This window comes from Anas platyrhynchos, chromosome 2 (assembly GCF_047663525.1).
Source record: "Anas platyrhynchos isolate ZD024472 breed Pekin duck chromosome 2, IASCAAS_PekinDuck_T2T, whole genome shotgun sequence".
Taxonomy (NCBI): domain Eukaryota; kingdom Metazoa; phylum Chordata; class Aves; order Anseriformes; family Anatidae; genus Anas; species Anas platyrhynchos.
The window spans coordinates 9,655,076-9,674,742 of record NC_092588.1 but is presented as its reverse complement, the minus strand read 5'-3'; the positions used below and the strand labels follow the sequence as shown (position 1 = coordinate 9,674,742).

The following is a 19,667-nucleotide window of genomic DNA, read 5'->3' as shown; positions in this document are numbered from 1 at the left end:
GAGATTAGTAGGAATCTCAGAGTCACCGAATGGCTGAGGTTGGAAGGACCTTCTGGAGGTCATCCAGCCCAATCCCTGCTCAAGCCAGGGACACCCAGAGCCTGTTGTCAAGGACCACATCCTGGAAGCTTCTGAATAGCTCCAAGCACAGACTCCACAACCTTTCTGGGCAACCTGTGTCAGTACCCAGTCACCTACACAGAAAAGTTCTTCCTGAGGAGTTGCCACAGCCTGAAGTGTACACACAGCCTTTACTGTGCCTGCCTCAACTGCCCCAACCTGCCCACAGGTCACTATTTCAGACCCCCATGGACCATCAGTTCCTGCCCCAACAATTCTACAGAACATGAGGTCTCCAGCTGTTCACCGTCATGGACCCCACCAAGCCAGGCCCAACCAGAGGCCCACATTCTGGCCTGGCCTGGCCTCAGTTAATCACTGTCCCCATGGAGGTGCCCAATGCCTGGGGCTGGGGCTGACCAGGCTGCAAAGGGTCCAGCCACCTCATACCACCAACCATCTCATGCCACAATACAATAATGGTGTCTTGACCACATCTACTTAAATGTCCACCTCAACATATCTGGGACTTGTAACTGCAGTTTTCTGAGATGTGAGTTAAGACAGAAAGATTATATCAGCATACCTGTGACGAGAGTCAGGCCAAACTGGCAATGGGAAGGTGGGAAGATAACCTGGTACAGGTTGTCCAGTGATATCTGCCATTATCTGGTATTCACATCCAATTCAAGCAACTGTGTACACAGACCAGGCATGCAATTGCATCAGTCTCATCCATTTACTTTATTTACATTCTCAACATCAGTGGCAAATTTTCCCTTCTGCTGTGGAGTTGTTAAAGGCATCCTATCCGTCAGTGCAAATGTGAGGACTTAATTCCAGCTCCTGCATGCATGGCCTCTGGGCATTGATGAGCAGAAAACCAGTGTGGTTTGATTAACCCAGTTCCTGTCAACATTGTCAGCTGAGTCCCCTTCTTGAGCAAACATAGTCCAGCTGCTTCTTGTGCCGTTATGCATTTAGGTTTTCCTCTATTACACAATAAATGAGAAATCAAGGGTAAACAAGAAGGTGAGGGCTTTATTAAGCTCCTTTACTGTGACTATTGCTTATATTGGCATTTCCTCTGACTTCTGACCTTTCTTGATGCAAAGGCTCTGGTATCCTTGCAGCTAAGCTGTGGCTTTCTCTGAAGTACATGGTCTGTAATGTGATACCTGCGGATATGGTACCTAAAGTAATTAAGATGTTTGTTGACTTTGGTTCTGCCCCCACCAGTGTATAACTATGCCCATAGGAAACCCATGTTTGCTTGCTGATGAAGTGCCAAACATTGGTGCATAAAGTCACCAAAGTCCCCAGTCTTTAATGTTTCATGCTTCTTCATTACTAATTGAATAACATTGAAGTCATTGGGTTTGGTGAACGACACATGAAGGTGCCATTCACAATGCAGGAAACAAACATTTATAAATTGGTTATACAGTGAGGACACTATTTGGCTTGCTGTCTAATGATAAAAGCCTAAGGCATCACATAATTATGCAGTTTTACATGAGTGAGGCCAGATGAAATACATTTGGCCAAATATCAGTGTTTTGTACTACAGGCTATACTGCACCCTAAACTCTGCTAATGTTACCGACCAGCTCTCCACTGACTACAAGGGAGCTGGACTAGACGGATGTCTGATTTTTCAGCTGAAGTGTTATTAACCCTCCCTTTATATTACGAAGCATTTTCAGTATCCCAAATTGCATGCATTACTCACTTAGTGATTTCATACCTTATGTTTTTCACACATCTACTGATCTTTCATGAAACAGGTGAAATCTGTACTTTTCCATATCTCCTGGATCCCCATTGTATGGGCCAAGTAGCCTCAGCCTCTCCCTTTCCATATCTCCCATCCAGCTCCATATCTTCAAATCCATATGTTCAAATCAAGACTCTTTGCAATTGGAGATGGAGGCATGGGAGGGGGAAAAGGATATGGAAAACATAAAGAGTCCTCCTCCTTTATGACACCTTCTGGAATGGGCACGTTCATAGTACTTGTTAGATCAGATAGTTAGTCTGAGTGATAGGAGAGGGAGTTTTCACTGTAAAACCAATGGGACATGTTTACAAATGCTACCAGAGCACATTCCAAACAGTTTTACCCATTTTTCCAGAAATCCATGTCACAATCATACATCACAATGTGTGTGATTGTTGCTAGTTCCAGAAGGTGTCACGTAAAGTGTGCAGCTTGAAGGCAGCTTGAGATTGTCACCTGATATTAAAAATTTTGCACCAGACACTAAAGAATTTATGATACTATAGATGTGTTAAAGATGTGCCCTTTATATGATCATCTTGTTTTGTTTTTTGTTTTTCCCATGTAAATGGCTGAAAGCCATTCTTGTTTTAAGACAGAGGTGTCTGAAAGATCTATTGCATTTTTACCATTCTTTGAATGACAGTATCATTCTATATTCCACCCAAACCAGTAACACAGATTTCTTGCCCGAGCAGCAGCATGAATACAGAACAAGGTACAGAGTACAGAACTGATTCACCCTCTCTGCATGCAGCATACTGCCAATCTTCTCTCTTCTAGGCCACTGTTTCATATGTAAAACAGCAATGTTATGTGTAGGGAAAGCTTCATAAAAAAAAATCTCTGAGTGAACCACAATGTAAAATGGTACAGAGAATGTATTATGCTGTGCAGATTCTTCCACACAGAGATACTCGCTCAGGTCTCAAAAGCAGGGCAGAATGAAGCCAGGAATATGTAAACCTAATTGTTCAAGATTGTCTGCTTTCTTCCAAGACAGAGTGCTTTGCAAATGTCCATAGTATAATGCTTGCTGCAGATTTTGCCTCACGGTCTCTGCATTTTATTAATTGGGATAAGGAAGGTGTTTCCTCCCACAAAAATACTGAAAGACATTGCTGAAAATTCTTACTTTTCTTCTTAGCTTGCGCCACCGTCTACTTAATGGGATTATTTAAGTCTTTCCACTAGCACATACTTTATCTTAGTTTGAGGATACAGAAACTTATTGATGCTCCTGACTTTTTCTGCTAATTTCCTTGCTCTTCTCCTCACTTTCTATGGCATGTTAGTTCTGATGGCTGTAAGAGCTCTCCTAAAGGGTCTTAATAAATGAGAGAGTATTAAGACATTGTCATGGATGTGTGCTGTCAGGAGTGGGACAAACTGGGTGCTTCATGGACCTTCTTTACCTCTGATTCCAAGGCCTGGACTGAATCACCATGATCCTTTCTGTCACATATGTCTAATTTTAATAGCACATGGAGGTTACTATCCACTTCCAGTAGGATCACATAGGGCTCAAAACTAAAGAAACTGCAGCTATCAGACATGGTAAAAGCACTTAACGTTCATTACCCTGCCAGTAAGATCCAAGTAATTGAGGTCCTTCCTTTGAGGGGCAGAACTAGAGGAAAGAGTTACAGTCTTTCCTACTGTTCCTGGAAGCAAACATTTCTACAGGGAAATTAGACAGATTGAAGTCTTACTCAGTATTGGATGTGGCAGCCCCAAAGACACCCGAAACGTACAGTATGATTTGGAAGAAGCATAAGGACTTCTGCAAGCCACTAAGACAAGAACACTGAAAATGAACAGTGTAGGAGATGGATTAGTTAGACATTAAATTATATGTAGTATAAGTGACAATGATATCAGAGTAAGGTTATTGCAGCAATGGAATTGACTTTGAAAAAAAGTTTGATATTAACAGGTCAATTCAAGACTCAGATTTTCAAAAAGAAAGTTCAGTAAGACCAAAGGGAATTGATTAAAAATGCATACCAAAGTGAAAAAGAAGGGCTGCAAAGGTCACCAAATGGCCTGGACAAAATTTACTTGCAGAAAATGTGGCATTAATCACAACAAAATGCAAAGGGTTCCAGTGCCAGAAGAATGTGGCCGTGCAGAGAATACACATAGCTTGCAGCCATCAGATTCATTTTTTCTGCTTGTTTTTCTGGACAGCAGTCCCATGGGTTCCTTGTAGTTGTTTACCCATAAGCTAATCATCTAGATGTCCTTTATCATCCATGAAGAGAAATAGGCTCATCTGGGCATAATTCGTCTCACAGTGAGGTAGACACCTGAAATAGTTCAGAGGGACAATGTCCTGAAAGTGACTATGTCCCTCCATTGACTATGAAGAAAGCCAAGGGTGACTGACACCTACGTGTGTTTCTATACTGTGGACACCTAGATCAAAGCAAGACTAATCCAGTTTCTGTGGAAAGCCACGGGCATGTCTAGCCCATGAAATGCACCAGTTCTGGAATGAAACACTGCATAAGAACCACTGCACCTAAACATTGCAGGGCTTGTGAACATGGGTGTGAGGGTAGGAATCACAGGAATGTCACCACACTGCTTTGGGAGCCTGTTTATTCTTCACACACACACAGAACCTAAGTATCTCTTAGATTCCCTCTCTAACCTACAGAGGAAACTCATACTTCTTGACTGGCAGTTTCCACCCACTAATTAATGCCTACATTTGTGCATATTGAGAGTCTTTTCAGCTCCATCTTTTCTTCTCTCTGCATGACTCTTTTCCACAGGATGATGTGGCTTCTCTTCTCTTCACTGGAAAGTGGCCAAACATCTTTCCAGGGTTGTGTCCCCACAGCCTTCCCTCATGCTCCTATCCAAAAAGCTGTCGCCTCTGCTAAACCCACTCCACCATTAACAGTAAACAGGTGTGTACACACTGATGGATAACACTACTGTAGAGCAATTCCCATAGCCTTGCTAATTCACTGAAGCCTGCTAGTGAAGCAGCTGTTGCCAAAATAATTCTGTACTGAATTTTTACCTACCAGTCCTACTTGGGTGATAACAAGATTAATAAGGTTTAGTGATAAAGAGAGTAAACAATAAATTATTGCTTTTCTAGGTAACCAACAAGCCTGATTATTTTAATTTTGCATTGGGAGTTTCAAAGCTTTTGTTTAACACTAGACTTTAGCCAGGCAGTTTAAATGTGTGTTTGAGAAAATAAGTGTAATAGGGGGAGGAAAAAACGATAGGCTATGCACAGATGCAAGAGCATTAAATACACTAACTGTTATCTGATCTTGTTCACAGAAAACGCTGCCACTAAGTTCAATGCAGTTGATGAGGGTGCAGAGGGAGGGCTAAAACCACCACTGATAAAAGGAGAATCTAGTACATGCTGTTTCAATGTCACTTAAAAATGACTGTTGCCCAGCCATGTTTGTTGGGGAAAACAATGGTATGTACTCAAGAGAAGTAGTGTGTGCTGGTTTGGGCTAAACCTCCCTGAGAAGAGAACAATTGCAGCCTCCACCCCCACTGAGTGCATGCGTCCACTCCAGTCATGGCCATAAGGAAAGCATATGCGGGCCGTGAGCATTCCACTGAGAAATGTTTTTCAAGAGGCTGATAGAAAATGTAGCAGAAAAGCACCAGATTTTATCCAGAGAAAAATATCAAATACAGCTTACAAAGAAGGAGCATGTACTAGCCCAGAAAGAGGAGAGATTGTCAGAGGAGATACTATGTGGGGCAGGCGCTATTCAACCCACTGATTTTAGGCATCTATTTTAGGAGATCTGACTTCTCAAGCAGGAGCCTAACCATTGTCTGTACAGATGTTTCTAAGCTGTATCCTCCCAAGGAGGGTGCAAGTACAGGCATCTAAACTGAAGTGTTGTGAGCACCCCCAGCATCTCTAACTCATTCCACCAAAGAACAACGGCCTCATCCTCCGTTGGTATAATAACGCTATGGCAAAGAGAAAGCTGGCTTATCCCTGCCTTGTCCTGTTAACTGGAACAAGCAGTAAGACCCTGAATTTTGCTCCAACAGTCAAAGATGGTCTTTTGCACTGTTAACAGCAATGACACCTAGGCAAAGGTGGCACTCCCTTGCCAAAAGGATCTTACAAGGAAAAGAAGTAATGTAGAAGAAAGAAGGAAAAGATAAGAAAGGGATACCTCATGTTCTCCACTAACTGCTAGGACATGGTTTAAATATTGGCTATTCTCATTTTTCAACAATTCAAATCAAACAAAATTACCTCAAGGCTGTGATTTAAAAAAAAAAAAAAAAATCATATCTTTCAATTTTTCTGATCAGTCTTATCAGTCCTTGAAACTTGGGTAAATCAGCCCACTTAGGGCTGAATCTGTCAGTAAATACCTTTCCCAAGGACTGTATGAGGAGTCCCAAAGATCAGCCAAGTGCTCAATGTTACAGCAGAGGAATCTCCTCCAAAGCACTCCGCAAACATGTAAGACAGACACAAACAATTTACACACCCCAAAATTTGTGAATACCAAGATCTCTCCTGCAGTCTGAAGGATACTTAAACTTTTGAAAAGGGACATTTATATAATAACTCCCAAGCAAATTTGGGTTAATTAAATGTAGGTGTCTGATGCCATTTAAGATGCCCTTGTTTATATGAGATATAATGACACTGCTAAATGTGACGCAGAAGGAAACCTGTGTCCTTCTCCAGCCACTGAAGGTCAGCTGGGTTATGGCAGGTCATCTGAAATGTTACTAGATCCTATATTTAGGAAAAGGATTGAAGTGGAATATGGCTAACCTGAAACCTGTCCTAAGCAAGATCCTTCTCTGCCAGGAACGTTGAGTCCCTACACCTTTCAGGGGAAGCTTAATTTTCAGCTAGGACTTCATTTGGAAACATGCCAATGGAGATTCCCTGAGGAATATTCTGTCCTTTCTTTGGCCATTTTGGCCTATGATTGTTGTCTCTGAGCTGAATACTTGTCAGTAGAAAGATAAAGGTACCTCCCTTGGTTTGATTTTCAGTGGGCTAAAAAATGGCCTAGAGAAGGCCATCTCTCTCCCTTAGACTGTAATAGCCTCAGTGATAAAATATTTCTGTTTGGCACTTGAATTAAGTATATAAAACTGGGTGGATAAGTCCAAGAATTAGAGCTTTCTAGTCTTAGATGAGAGTGCCATGTCCATGAGAAATCTCCTTTTTTGATCCAGAATTGAACCAAATACTCACAAGGTACATGTATCTAGGCAAAATACAGTCTGAGATTGTATTTCTGCTTTTCTTAACAGAGATTTCTGCAAATACATCCTCCTATAAGGAATCAATACCTGTCAGCTGGTGAATGTGACTGAGTGAAGGTCGCACAGGCTGTGTTGATGGGTGTGATTAATTGCAGAGGGTCAGCTCAAGTATATCCTGCAGCCGGGTAAAGGTGGCAATAATGCAAATTGGTCAACTGGGAATAAACACCATTAATTCCATACGACATGTCAGATAAACAGCCAGTGGTGAGGTATGCATTTACAAAGCATCAAAAGACTAACTTGGGTAGAGTTTATCCTGAGATAGCAATGAAAGCAATAAATTTGGATTTAAACAGGTTCCCGGAGATATGATGAACCAATTGAGATGAATGGTTAAACCATGTACCTGCTATCTTGCTTGAACCATCATAACACTATCAGTCAGCAGTAACTGGCACACTAAAGAAGTTTATACTGTACATTTGGCCATCAGTGAAATTTTTGTTCCATAGAGGGCATCAGGGTTTCAGAAAAAATATTCATGCCAAATGGAACCAACAGTAATAACCCTCCAAAACATTCACAGGACTAAATGTCCCTTTCCACCCATTCCCAGAGTTCATGGTATGCAGAAGTACAGGCCATTAAACTTTCTAGGAAAGCTGACGTACCAGGGACTATCTAGCCCATCTCTTCCCCCAACACTAAGCCCCCAGGTCAGAAATAAGACAGACTTTTTCCTTGTCAGGTGTCTGAGAGAGAAACCAAGCATGCTTCCAGACCAGTAGAAAGCCTGCCACCATTTCAGGTTCCCAAAAGAAAACTCAACATTTTCATGCACAACTTATATTTTCCTTAATGCAAGTTTCAGTTCTGCTAAAAGAGCATCTCCCAGTAGGAAAGTTCCAAACCACCTCTGTACAAACCACCTCTAAGACAAACTCTGGCAAAGGCATTCTTAGACCCTCTCCCTTGGACTTTGGTTTTTTTCTTCTGCACTGATATAACCCCTAGGACACAGGCATGAAGTTGTGGTTGAAACTCTTAAGTACATATCAATTAATAAAAAATAATAGTTTCCCATGGGTAATAATTGCTCTCCTACAGTGTGCTCATAATAATGTAATTAGTGTAATTCTGGTGGAGGTCTCTGCTTAGAATAAGTAATAAAGTGAGATCTAACACTGGAGCCTTTCACACAACTACATTTCTTTCATTAATATCTCAAGAGTGCACTTGATTGTCACGGTTTTAACAAATATTTAAAATAGAAATCCAGCGTTCTACAACTATCCACTTGATAACTAAGCCCAATTTGCAACTAAAAGTCACATACCAATGATCAAGACCACACAGCTAAAGCACAGATGCCATCAGCTGGTGTAATTTTACATACGTTTTGAAAAGCAGGTGCTGTCCCTAACTTTTGCATTTGCAGGACCTGCCACAGGATCACTCTGGTCCATCAGTGTGGCCTCCAGTCCATCACATTCACAAGTCCTTTGCTTTCCATCATAGCTCTGTATTTAAATCTTTATGGATCTGAATGTGGTTATTTGTAGCTGGAGAATACTGAGGTTACACTTGTTAGCAGAAACTATTTTTCATTTTTTATTAATTGACTGTTTTCCAACTAGGTTATATGAATCATAAGAAATCAGGCTCTGTAACAGATCTTTGACTCAGCTGCTTGAAAATAAAGAGACCTGTACTAACATGGCAAATGAGCAATGAACAGAGGAGCAACTGGTTGTGTGCAGTTCTGAAATTTCTACTACCCCGTTAACATGTTCTCATTTAGGAATGTGCACTTCCACTTGATATCAACATATCATCTTAAAGGAAACAAGCAAATACTGCAGTGGGGAGTGGAACAATTTGTCATGTTGACTTTATATAGACTGGAAGTTACTCACTTTTTCTCTACTCTGAGAACTGATGATTGAGAAAAGACAAATGGTGTTTCACTTGCCCTAGGAAAATATTTCAATAGTAGATAGGATAGTGAATACAGACACTCACCTCGATCTCTTTGTCCTCCTCATCATACCAAAAAATGAAAGAAGAACTAGTTCCTTTCTGAAACCTCACGTTCCTAACTAGGTTTATAATCAAGAGTGTACAAAGAAATGGTGTTTACACAATTCTGCTTTGGATAATACTCTATTTACCCTCTTTCCCTGGATTCCAAAAGGGAGAGCTTGCATATTTTACTTACCTCTAATACAGTATTTGAGAATTGACTTCTAAAACCTTCCAAGGAGAAGGTAAGAAGGAAGTCTTACTAGCCATGTCAAAGACTCCTGTTTCCTGCACAAAGAGGAAGTCTGAAATATTCTGAATTCCAAGAAATAGATACAATAAAAATGTCACCTCAGCTGACCAGAAGCACAAGAATGAGATTCCACTTCCCTAATTCTATCTGTGATATATGACTTTCCATCTAAGCAGGGTGTCCAAGCTCACTTTATGGACAATTTAAGAATGACAGCAATTCTGACCAACGTGGGTGACCACTTCATCAAGTGCCATAGATTCCCCGAACTCTCCTGACAGCTCTTCACTGATTGTAAAGGCAGCCCAGGTGACTAGCTCAGATATAGATGCCTGCACTGTGGACAACCACTTTAAACAGATAAATCCCACCCTGGAAGGACACACACTCTTCTGAGGCCCTGCACTTCTGAGAGGGGGTGGGAAGGCAAAGACCTGGGCCACCAAACTCTCCATTTCTTAAGACTTAAAAGATCTATATTTTCTGGGCAATAATATATTGAGTGGCAGTTTGCAGATGGTCATTTGTGACTTTGTCACAATGTTCTGTGCAGGTGCTGACCACATTTTGGATCCAAATTTTTACGGGAGATAGGAATAGGGCAGACAGAGGTGGTGGGGGTTGGGAGTGGAGGTGATAACTGGGGGTTAAAAAATAGTCCCAGGGTTGTGATGTAGTTGTGAAAGAGGGAAGAAAGTATGTACAAGGAGAAGGGAGATGAAAAATACTAATGGATTTAGAGACAAACATTAGGTAATTCTAGGGAACAACCAAACAAGGGTTAAGCATGAGGACTTTCTGCTTACAGAGTCATTGGGAGTCTGGCTTCTTGCTTGAGGCTCTTCTCACCAACAAGATAAGTAAATGAGTAAATAAACAAACAAACAAACAAATAAACAAGCAAATAAACAAACAAATAAAAGGTCAAGTTTATTCTTGCCTCAGCCACAACTGAGGCACCCAAATGGGGCAACTGCTGAAGCTCCACAGCACCCAGCTGCAGGGGATAAGCAGCACTTCCCAAATACATATGATAAATCAATGCCTGTTATTTCGCATTTCAGCTCATGAGAAATCTCCCTATGAACCTCGCATATGTCACCACTGATCCCCCCTTCCCCTCCTCTTCCATTACTGTTGCTGGGATTTGCTCTTTTTGTGTCTGGCTGATTCAAAAATGCAAACTGAAGTTGCACTGCAAATTAAAAACCGTAAAAGCCAGCAGCAACTGCTGCAGCTTTTTCTTGTTCCAAAATTAAGGAGAGTTTGCCATCTAGAGGGCAAGCAAGACAAAAATTTTGATCCATGCTGGAGAGCAGCCTTCAATTTGAGGAGACAGCTCAGTATCACAAACTGGGCAGCACAACAACGACAGTCTTGAACCAAATAAAATAGAGAGCTAGCTTTCTGACTGAGTCTGGGAAGAATAGTTATTTTCTTATCTAAATCGTGCAAGCTGAAATAGTCAGACAGTTTAATTAAGCTCAGCAGATCAATAGCATTCACATTCAGCAGAGCAAAAACCTTGCCAGAGACCGTACTTTTGAGTCCAGTCAGCTTCACTGTGCATGCAGGCAGAGCCAGGATTATAACCAGCAGTGGGTAAATGCTCATCTCCAATGCAACCAAGTGCTGTCTGCAAATAGCTGCTGAACCCCCAACCTTCACCCCATGAGAATGGAAGCTTTCCATTTTTGCACCCAAATTACACAGAAAATGAATTATTTTTTTCCAGTCCTACTCCTTCCTATCCTTCCTCAGTTGACTATATTTTCTTCATGATAGATGTCAAACTGCACTTCGAGTCCCTTTTTCCCTGGGAAAACTATGTTTCCCTCCCCTTTCTTTATTTTCCTTTCCCTTTCAGTGTTTTTTGACATTAAAATGCTCTATTCTGGAATACCCTGAGCTACGCTCCCATCTATGCAGTGGCTCTGCACTTCACTTGACAATAATCTTGCTCCCTCAGGGAGGAAGGATTAGATGACCTCCAAAGCTCCTCTCCACCCACCATTTCTGGGATTCTCTGGAGACAGACAGAGCCAGGAGCAGTCCCTGCCCTGTACAATACACCATTAAACATCTTGGCCCCCTTCTGCCCTGGGTTCATGGGTCTGCAACCTGGGGATGGTAGTTCATTTACGCTGAAAAGCAGCTGAGAGGCACCAAACTGTTGAATGAGCACCACTTTTATAAACTACTACTACACTAAGTGTTTAGGAATGATGGAAAAGGCATCACAAGGCAGAGACCTCTGTGCATTTCACAGTTTTGAATGCTTCTTAGAGCCTATGTCAACCACTTGGACACCAGGGTATTGGAAAGGTAGGCTTGCACACCAGCAGACAACCAGTCCTTCATACAGGTTCCAGCTGTGTCCTACTCATTTCCCTGAGGTTTTAACCTGATGATTTTCCAAATTTGTTTTTGCTTTCCCTCTCTATCCTGGCACTCGGTTCTCAATATGCTTACGGGCTGCTGTGGGCACTGCTGTCATGACCCGTGCAGTACTAATGAAACCATCTGCTGGGTCAACCTGTCACTTTATGTGCCAGTCCAGGATCTGACTGCATGAGATCACACGGGCACAGCAGATACAGGCCTTGCAGCGGTGCCCTCGTGTGATGTCAGGAGGCCGCTAAGCTACAGGAGGAGTTCTTTAACTGGATGAGACACTAAGCTGCTGTTGGGAACACTTGTGACCTCTGAAGATCACAGGCTGCTTTCTCTAATGAAAAAGCTTAAGTTAGAGGTCCCATTTCTCACTGGAGAAATGTAAATTTTGCTTCCGTTTGCTTTCAGATAGCGCAGTAAGCTGCCTTCTGAAGTGTATCCAAGGCCTCCTCTAGCTTATAAAATGTGTCCAGGGACAACTAAATGAGATAACAATATAGCTATTTAGATTTTTTTCCACCCACTACCTTTTGGGCTTGGGTGCTTGAGTGAATTCAGGCAGTTAATCATGCTACTGATTATCAGCTAAGCCACAGTAATGGCCAGTGCCTGACGGTGCATGTGTCCTTAGCATAATGTAGCTGCAAAGTAAATTGTGATAGCCTAGATCCTAATGAAAATGAAATCCACTGTAGAGACAGTTTAAACTTACACATTTCTCACTGGGTCAAGCTTAAGGCATGCACATGGTCACTTACCAGGTTTCGTATCATGGACATCTTCAGTAACTCGGTTGTTTCCTCCCATGTGCTTAGACCTGGAACTTATCCATTTAGAACAGTGATGTAAGAGAGGATTAAACTGGTGGTAATTGGTCTGCATAAAGGGCTTGCACGGCTTTAGCTCTGTCTATGCATAACCTTAACTAGATACATGGCAAACTCATTAGAACTCTTTTAAATTGAGACTGAATTAGTGTCTCTAAAAATACACAGACACTCAAACAGAAGCTATGAGCCCTGTGTAGAAAGTTTGGAGTGAGTGTCTTTCACCCATGTGACACAGAAGGTCAGCCTAGATGGCCACAGTGAACCTTTGTTGACACTAAAACCTGTGAAACTCTGAGTCCCTGTGGTTCAGTAAGGTATAACTCACTGCCTGTGCCAACTCTGCCTTCTTACCCCCCTGGCATCTGGTCTGCTGAGGCTGCAGGTCTCACAGTGGGGTTTTAGAGCAAACAACTGGGAAAACCTGACTGCTTAGCAGAACAAAACTAAAACACATCAGCTTCCACTCCATGACGCACTGGTATGTGGAGTATTAAAGGCATTTGAACCACAATCCCCACTCAGATCAGCTTGTGCATCCCCTCTGGACATCAGAGCAACATTCCCATTTCTTGCTGCATTGGTGGCTTGCTCAGCAGCAGTGTGTTTACACTCCCTAAACCCAAACTCCAGTACTATTATGTCCATATTGCCCGTCCCTGCTCCAGAGAATTCCCCATGTTTAGTCTGAAGTTTCTGCACTGCAACAGCTTATGTAGGAGGTAGCTGCTGTAAGTCACAGAAATACATCCATAGAAATGAGCATTTTCCAAATTTTACAGTAGAAGACAGTGGCTGGGAAAGTATTCTGATATCTTGGAATTAAAGGAATTTGCTTATTACTATGAACATTAAACTTTACTAGGACTATGAACGGAACTTATTTTCTGAGTTTCAGCTGGTATTTTGCAATTTTACCCTCCAGCCTACTTTTTTTTTTTTTTAATTGAAACTTCTAGAATATACACTTTCTGTTCAGCTTTTGCAACTTCCTGCATGAATGAAATATCCCCTACCCCTGACCAGAAAACCCTTCCACATCTCTTTCAGAAGTTCACTTCAGCAAATGTAACATCCTCACCAGAAGGAAATGCAAGCCATAAAACATTCTGCAGCCTTCCTTTCTGTCTGGCTTGCCTCAGACTTCATTCATAAAAAGAGAGAGAGGAGGGGAGAATAAGAAAAAGTGACAGTTGATTCAGAAAGTTGTAAGATGTAAACACTCGTCCACAAATGATGCATGGATGGTTAGTGTTGCATATCTTTGGGGACAACATAGCCCTGTCTTTCAAACTTGTCAAATCCTAACAGCCATTGTTATCAGCATGCAGAAGCTTCCAAATTCCTACCTGTCACTGAAATTCTTAGAAAATGAGAAACCATAACAGGCTGAGAAAATGTAACTGTGATCTGTGCTATCCTGCTGCTGCCTGGGACACCAGCACTTGCCCACAAGTGTAATGCTTACTTAGCAGAGCCATCTTATTGATATCCTCAGGACTTCTAGTTTCTTTAAGCGTTCACAAGGTCAGATGGGCAAGCAAATTTCTCACTCTTTCCAAAGGCTGCAGACACCTCGGTGATTTTTTTTATCCCTAAGTAACCCCTGTGACATTTGCATTGCAGTGGCAGCTCTAGTGCTTCTCCACAAAGCTCAGGCTCCTGCTGTACTGACCACTACTGAAACACTCTGTGTGACAGAGAAAGAAAGCATAGTTATTATTAATTATTCTAATTACTATTATTATTGCTTCCACTTTACAAAAAATGAATGAGGGAAGAGCAGCCTTCATTTTCAGCCCTGCTCGGGGTCAGTGAAGTGAAACTTTGCCAAGCACCCAGGGTCAGGACAGGGATGAAACCTTTCACCCTCCTGAGAGATAAAAAAAAAAAAAAAAAAAAAAAAAAAAAAAAAGAAGCCACTTTCCCCAAGAATTGTAAAACTTTATGAGACCCATCCTCCCAGAAAAATGTCGTTAGCCAGCAGATCAGTGCAATTACTTTTCACGGGTGTGCTGGAGGCTGCTGCCCTGGAAGCAGGTGGGCTTCCAGCCCTGGGGTGCGAGCAACAACTCTCCAGACCCTTTCTCCCACTGCTCCCCAGCTATATCCGTCCCTGGCCTGGGCAGCTCCGAATAGAAAGGAATTCCTGGCACAAAGCACATGGGGAGCAGCAGCCACCCCACACTGCAAAGCTTTCCTGCAGCCTCCCGGCCGCTGGCCCTGCCTTTTGAATGGGCTCCGTGTCAGCAGGCGGCAGGAATTCGGGGAATGCTAAACTGCAGGGCAGTCCACTTGGGAGGATTAAGGCACATGACTCGCAGACAGGAGCGATAGCCCTGAAGGCCAAGCCCTACAATGAGCGGTTTCTCCCCAGGCCCCCCCACAAGCAAGCGTCCTCTGCCCTGGCCAGCAGGGAGGAAGCGAAGCAGGACTTGCATCGAGAGCTTCCTACTTTTCATTGAGAAAAAAGAGAGCGTGGCTGCTCTCTGACAGATCCTCTCCCTCCCCAGGCAGAAGACGGGGCTGGGAGATGGGTAGGGACAGAGGCGGCATTTCTTCAATGAATTCAGTTTCCCACTGCGTGTAAAGGTTACTTCCCTCCATCACCTCGCTGGATCCTGTCACAAGCTTCCCACTCTGAACGAAAAGCAGAAACTGCCTTTCTGAACGAAACCACTTCTCACTTCACTGTGTTTTAGTGGCCAGGAGCCCCACGCTGCCACAGCCCCGCTGTAGTGCTTTTGAGCATTAAAATTCCCGCGTCTTTGTCGGAGGTGGCTGTGAGAACATATCTGGGAGCTGTTTGTGTGTTTTGCTGCTAAAAGTATCTGTCATGACAGGCAGGCTTCGCACTGCCTGCTGCGTTTGAGGCCAGGTTTGCTGGGTGATGCCATGCTGCATGCATCCTCTAAACCACACAGTGGAAGAATGTGGCCTGGTACCTCTCCCTCACTCTTTCTTGATAAATCCCACAGGTCCTCTGCATGAACCTGAAGTCAGATGTCTGAAGCACACCCCAAGAGGTCTCCTCCATGCCCCCAGGAGTGCAGGGGACCCCAGAAGCAGCCCCAAGCTAGCCCTTCCTCATGTGTCAGAAACCCCTTTTACCTGATAATAGCACCCAAAATATTTACTGTGACCATGTTTATTAACACATGGCATGCATTGTGGGCCAGCTGTAGGTACTGGCTTCAGTCTGAGAAGATCTCACATGATCATGAAATGACCATGAAGAAAGCAACAGGATCAACCACACTAGTCCTATCAATTGTAGAAGACCTTGGAGGGCAGGGTGTAGTTATTTCTGTTTAACTTTTCCTGTTACTTAAGATTTGTTTCATGGAGCATTTGCAACAAAAAACATTGATATAAAAGCTCTTAATTGCCTGCACCTGCACTACCAGTGGGACAGGCAGAGGACTGGCAGGAGGAGCCCTCCCTTGCTCTGCTGTTTCTGACCCAATGTACCTGAAATAAAAAAGGTCTTATCCTGCTTGTTTTCACATCACTTCACATCCAGTAACTGCAAATTAATCATTCCCATGCAAATAAAAGCAAATTCAGTCTTCATATATTCCTTGGAGATATTCAGTTACAAATAGTCATTTGTGGGATAAATAATTGATTGTAATTAAAGCTGTGTACTGAAGAGAGGAAGTTTCACAGCTCTCCTTTCTTCTTAAAGCTTTGGTGTCCAAAGCTGAGTACCAGCTGGAGTAAATACACCGGAAGTTTAACATAGCTGGCCTTATCTGTGTTGTGCAGAACTGGATAACTTCACGTTTGTAAGCTAACACCCAGATCTTGTGCTTGCCTGAGAATACACGACCGTACAGCTTGCTAGATAAGCTACTGCATTTGCAGATGATAATGCATGCTCAAAGTGTGATGATGCATGTCCACGTGTTAAATTCCATTCACAAATTATTAAAATATTGTTTATGAACTAGAGGAACTGCTGTGCTAGATCAGATCAAAAGTCCAGCAGCCCCATTTGCTGTCCTGAACTTTAGCCCCGGCAGATTAAGGGGAGGATTGAGGGAGCAGATTAAGCTCTAAGAAAGAGAATAGAACAGGTTATGTGCAGAATGATCCCTTTCCTACCAATTAGCTAATAGTGGCCTTCCTGAGATCATTGTATTAAATAGATGTCACTATACTCCTCCTTCATGGGTTATCATAACCCTTTTTTAAAGAAAACTCCTTTACTTTTTTGGCCTCTACAGCATCCTGTGGCAGTGAGTTCCAATGCTCAGTTCTGAACCTTATGAAAATAATGTTTTTTTTTTTTTTTTTTTTTCCTTCCTTGAAATGTAAGCCCGTGACTTGACAGCCTCACACAGCAAAAGGAGAAACAGCAAAGGGAACTCACTGGAGGAGGTGCAAGCACTAATTGAACCAAATGGCCCAAGATAGCATGAAGGTACAAAGATGGGCAGGGGTTTCACTGGGTGTGCAAAACAGATCTCCATTTGCAGCCCTTTAATTTATGGACTTAAATTCCCAGCACTGTGGGGCTGAGGCAGGCAGGAGCTTTTGCCTGTGCAGATGGTCTAAATGTCTCCATAGATCGGTTAACCTTCCACTTTGAGCTCACTAAGCCAACCACTAAATCTTGGCCTTCCTTGCTGCTCCCCAAAATGTGCAGAGTCAAGAGCTCAGGGGTGGTTACAGGCAGGCCAGGAACAGGCAGACCTGCTTCTCTTGGTGGCAATGCTGGCTGCTGCTAGCTTACAGCAAGCTTGCTCTACTCCTGGGCACTGTCTCCTTGTCTCCTTGGTGGTATGTCCTTTGACCACAGAGCAGCTAAACATGAGGCCCCTGCGTCACCCCACAGGAACAAATATACAGATGCTGGAAGCCCTCCTGACGGACGCATGATCTGAGCAGAGGCACTCTGCTTCCCTCCCCCTTGCTTTCTCTCCAGCAGAGCTTCTCCTCAGATCTTCAGAACTGCATTTTGAGCAGTTAATATACTTATTAGGAAATAACTGCTCTTTATTGGCACTGAATGAACCTCTTAGCCTGGCTGAGACTTGGGAATGTAACATGTCATTTGCAAAGCTGTCCCGAGAGAGCACAGGCAGATTACAAAAATATGCCTTGTATTCAGTCCGTTTAAATGAGTAAAATGACAGCAGTAGGATTATGCATCGAATTTACATGCTGAATAGTCACACTTAGAGACCTGACAAATTGCTTTAGAAAATGAAATATTACCTCAGAGCAGAGACACTACCGAGTGTGCTCCATAGGAAAAACAGCAGAGTAGGAGGAAAACTGCACATACCGAGATAACCTTATCTGTTTCGCATGAATTGCATAGTTTTAAGAATGGTGATTTACAGGTATACAGGGCGCAGTCCCTCTGCTGCAAGTGGGCCAACTCCCAGCTTTGAGATAGTAAAAGTAAACAGGCAAATTCATTCCTATTTAAATTATATCCACTGATCTGAATTAGGTTTAATAAGCACGGGGATCTAGTTACACAATTGTTCCTGTCCGTTAAAAAAACAACCCTCGTGATAGCTGACATTTTTAATTCAGCTCATGCACATTTAAAACAATACCCCACATATTGCTTCATAGGGCTAAAATATGCTGTTACACACTCCGTGTATAACCCATGCTGGGTCTGCAGTAATTCAATCTACACTCCCTTTTGGTATGAAATACGCCATGTGATATCATCAGCCTGGAATAACACCGGTGACTAGTCAATGACACCATGTATCTAATCTCCACGCATTTCTCGTCAGAAAACAAAACCTAACAGCATGCCCATCCCCATTTAGGAAAACAACCACTGAATCCACTGAGACACGGTGGTGCCCCAAGCCACAATCCTGACATTTCTTTCCAATAAAAATGGTTAAAAGCAAAGGTTAACTACTGAGTCAGACGCTTGACTTTGCTAAGATGTTGGTCCCAGGCCTTTGTCCTTTTCCACAAAAAGTCCAACTCTGATCTCATTCAGAGGAGTTGCATCCATGTAACTTCCCTGGCTTGGTTTCAATTACTCCAGTTGTGATGGAAATGAGAACAGGGTCAGGATGAGGGAAAAGACTGATGGTTCAGACAAAGGGCTGGTGAAATGACAGGAGAAAATTATGTCAAAGCTTTCCCCTCCTTTTTTAATGTAGGTTAACAGAAGGGCTAAGAGGCTTGTCCAGCTCCCCTAGCCAGCAGTGGAAGATCACAGTGCCACCACAGTTCAGCTCAGAAATCTTTCTCCTGTTGCGCACAGAAAGCCAACGAAATTAAAATGAAGATATTTATTTACAAAGCACCCTCAAGAACTGACATGATTGACAGCGCAGTACAGAAAGGTGCCAACTCATGAATCAATTGAATTTTCTTGCTGCACAGCAGTTCAGAGCAGGTCTGGAGTAGTGCAAGGGGAGGCTGGGGCTTTCTGGTGCAACAGCTCCCTCTAATGATGGCTGGGAATTATTCCCAAGCAAAGAGAGAGCCTTGCTTCAATTTAGGAAATGTGTCAAGAAGATCCAAAGGGAGCAGTTCCCCTCCCTGTAATCTGGCACCCAGATGGAGTGGGAACCTTTATTTACTGGTCAGTCTTTACTGACAACCAGCAATAAAGAGTATTTTAACAGGAGGAACAGATTAGGAGTTGAACTGCTCTAGTCACACACATGCACTTTTTTACTGCAGCCCCACCAGCCAGGGCTGACTTTCTTTCAGGCACTGATTAGAAGCTACCCATTTACCACCACCACCACCACCTCCCCAAAATAATAATAATAATAAAGCATAGAGCAACAAGGGTGCCTGTGAAATGAAAGAAAAACTGATTTAAACATTGCTACTGTGGCTGCATTGAAGGAATGACCACTACATAAGTTGAAGAGAGTCTTTTCTGACCAGGCTGTGCTGTTTATTAGCCCAGCTGCCAAAAAAAAAAAAAAAAAAAATATTCCAACTTCAGTAAATACTTCTTTCTTCTTTCTCGCTTTCTCTCTCTTTCCTTCCTTCCTTCCTTCCTTCCTTCCTTCCTTCCTTCCTTCCTTCCTTCCTTCCTTCCTATCTATCTCTCTCTTTCTCTTTCTCTCTCTCTTTCTCTCTCTTT

The 19,667-nt window shown here is 42.8% G+C and overlaps 1 long non-coding RNA gene across 4 annotated transcripts in view; it reads right to left on the bottom strand.

The window, feature by feature from the left end:
* The window catches only part of LOC106019000 (uncharacterized), a 236,403-nt gene that overhangs the window by 143,791 nt on the left and 72,945 nt on the right, over nucleotides 1–19,667 (bottom strand). The window contains exon 6 of one of the 4 annotated variants that reach the window (XR_011807337.1): nucleotides 12,509–12,573. The exons of the other annotated variants lie outside the window; for them this stretch is intronic. This is a non-coding gene — a long non-coding RNA (uncharacterized lncRNA). The remainder of the gene's footprint in view (nucleotides 1–12,508; nucleotides 12,574–19,667) is intronic. 4 annotated transcript variants of the gene reach the window in all.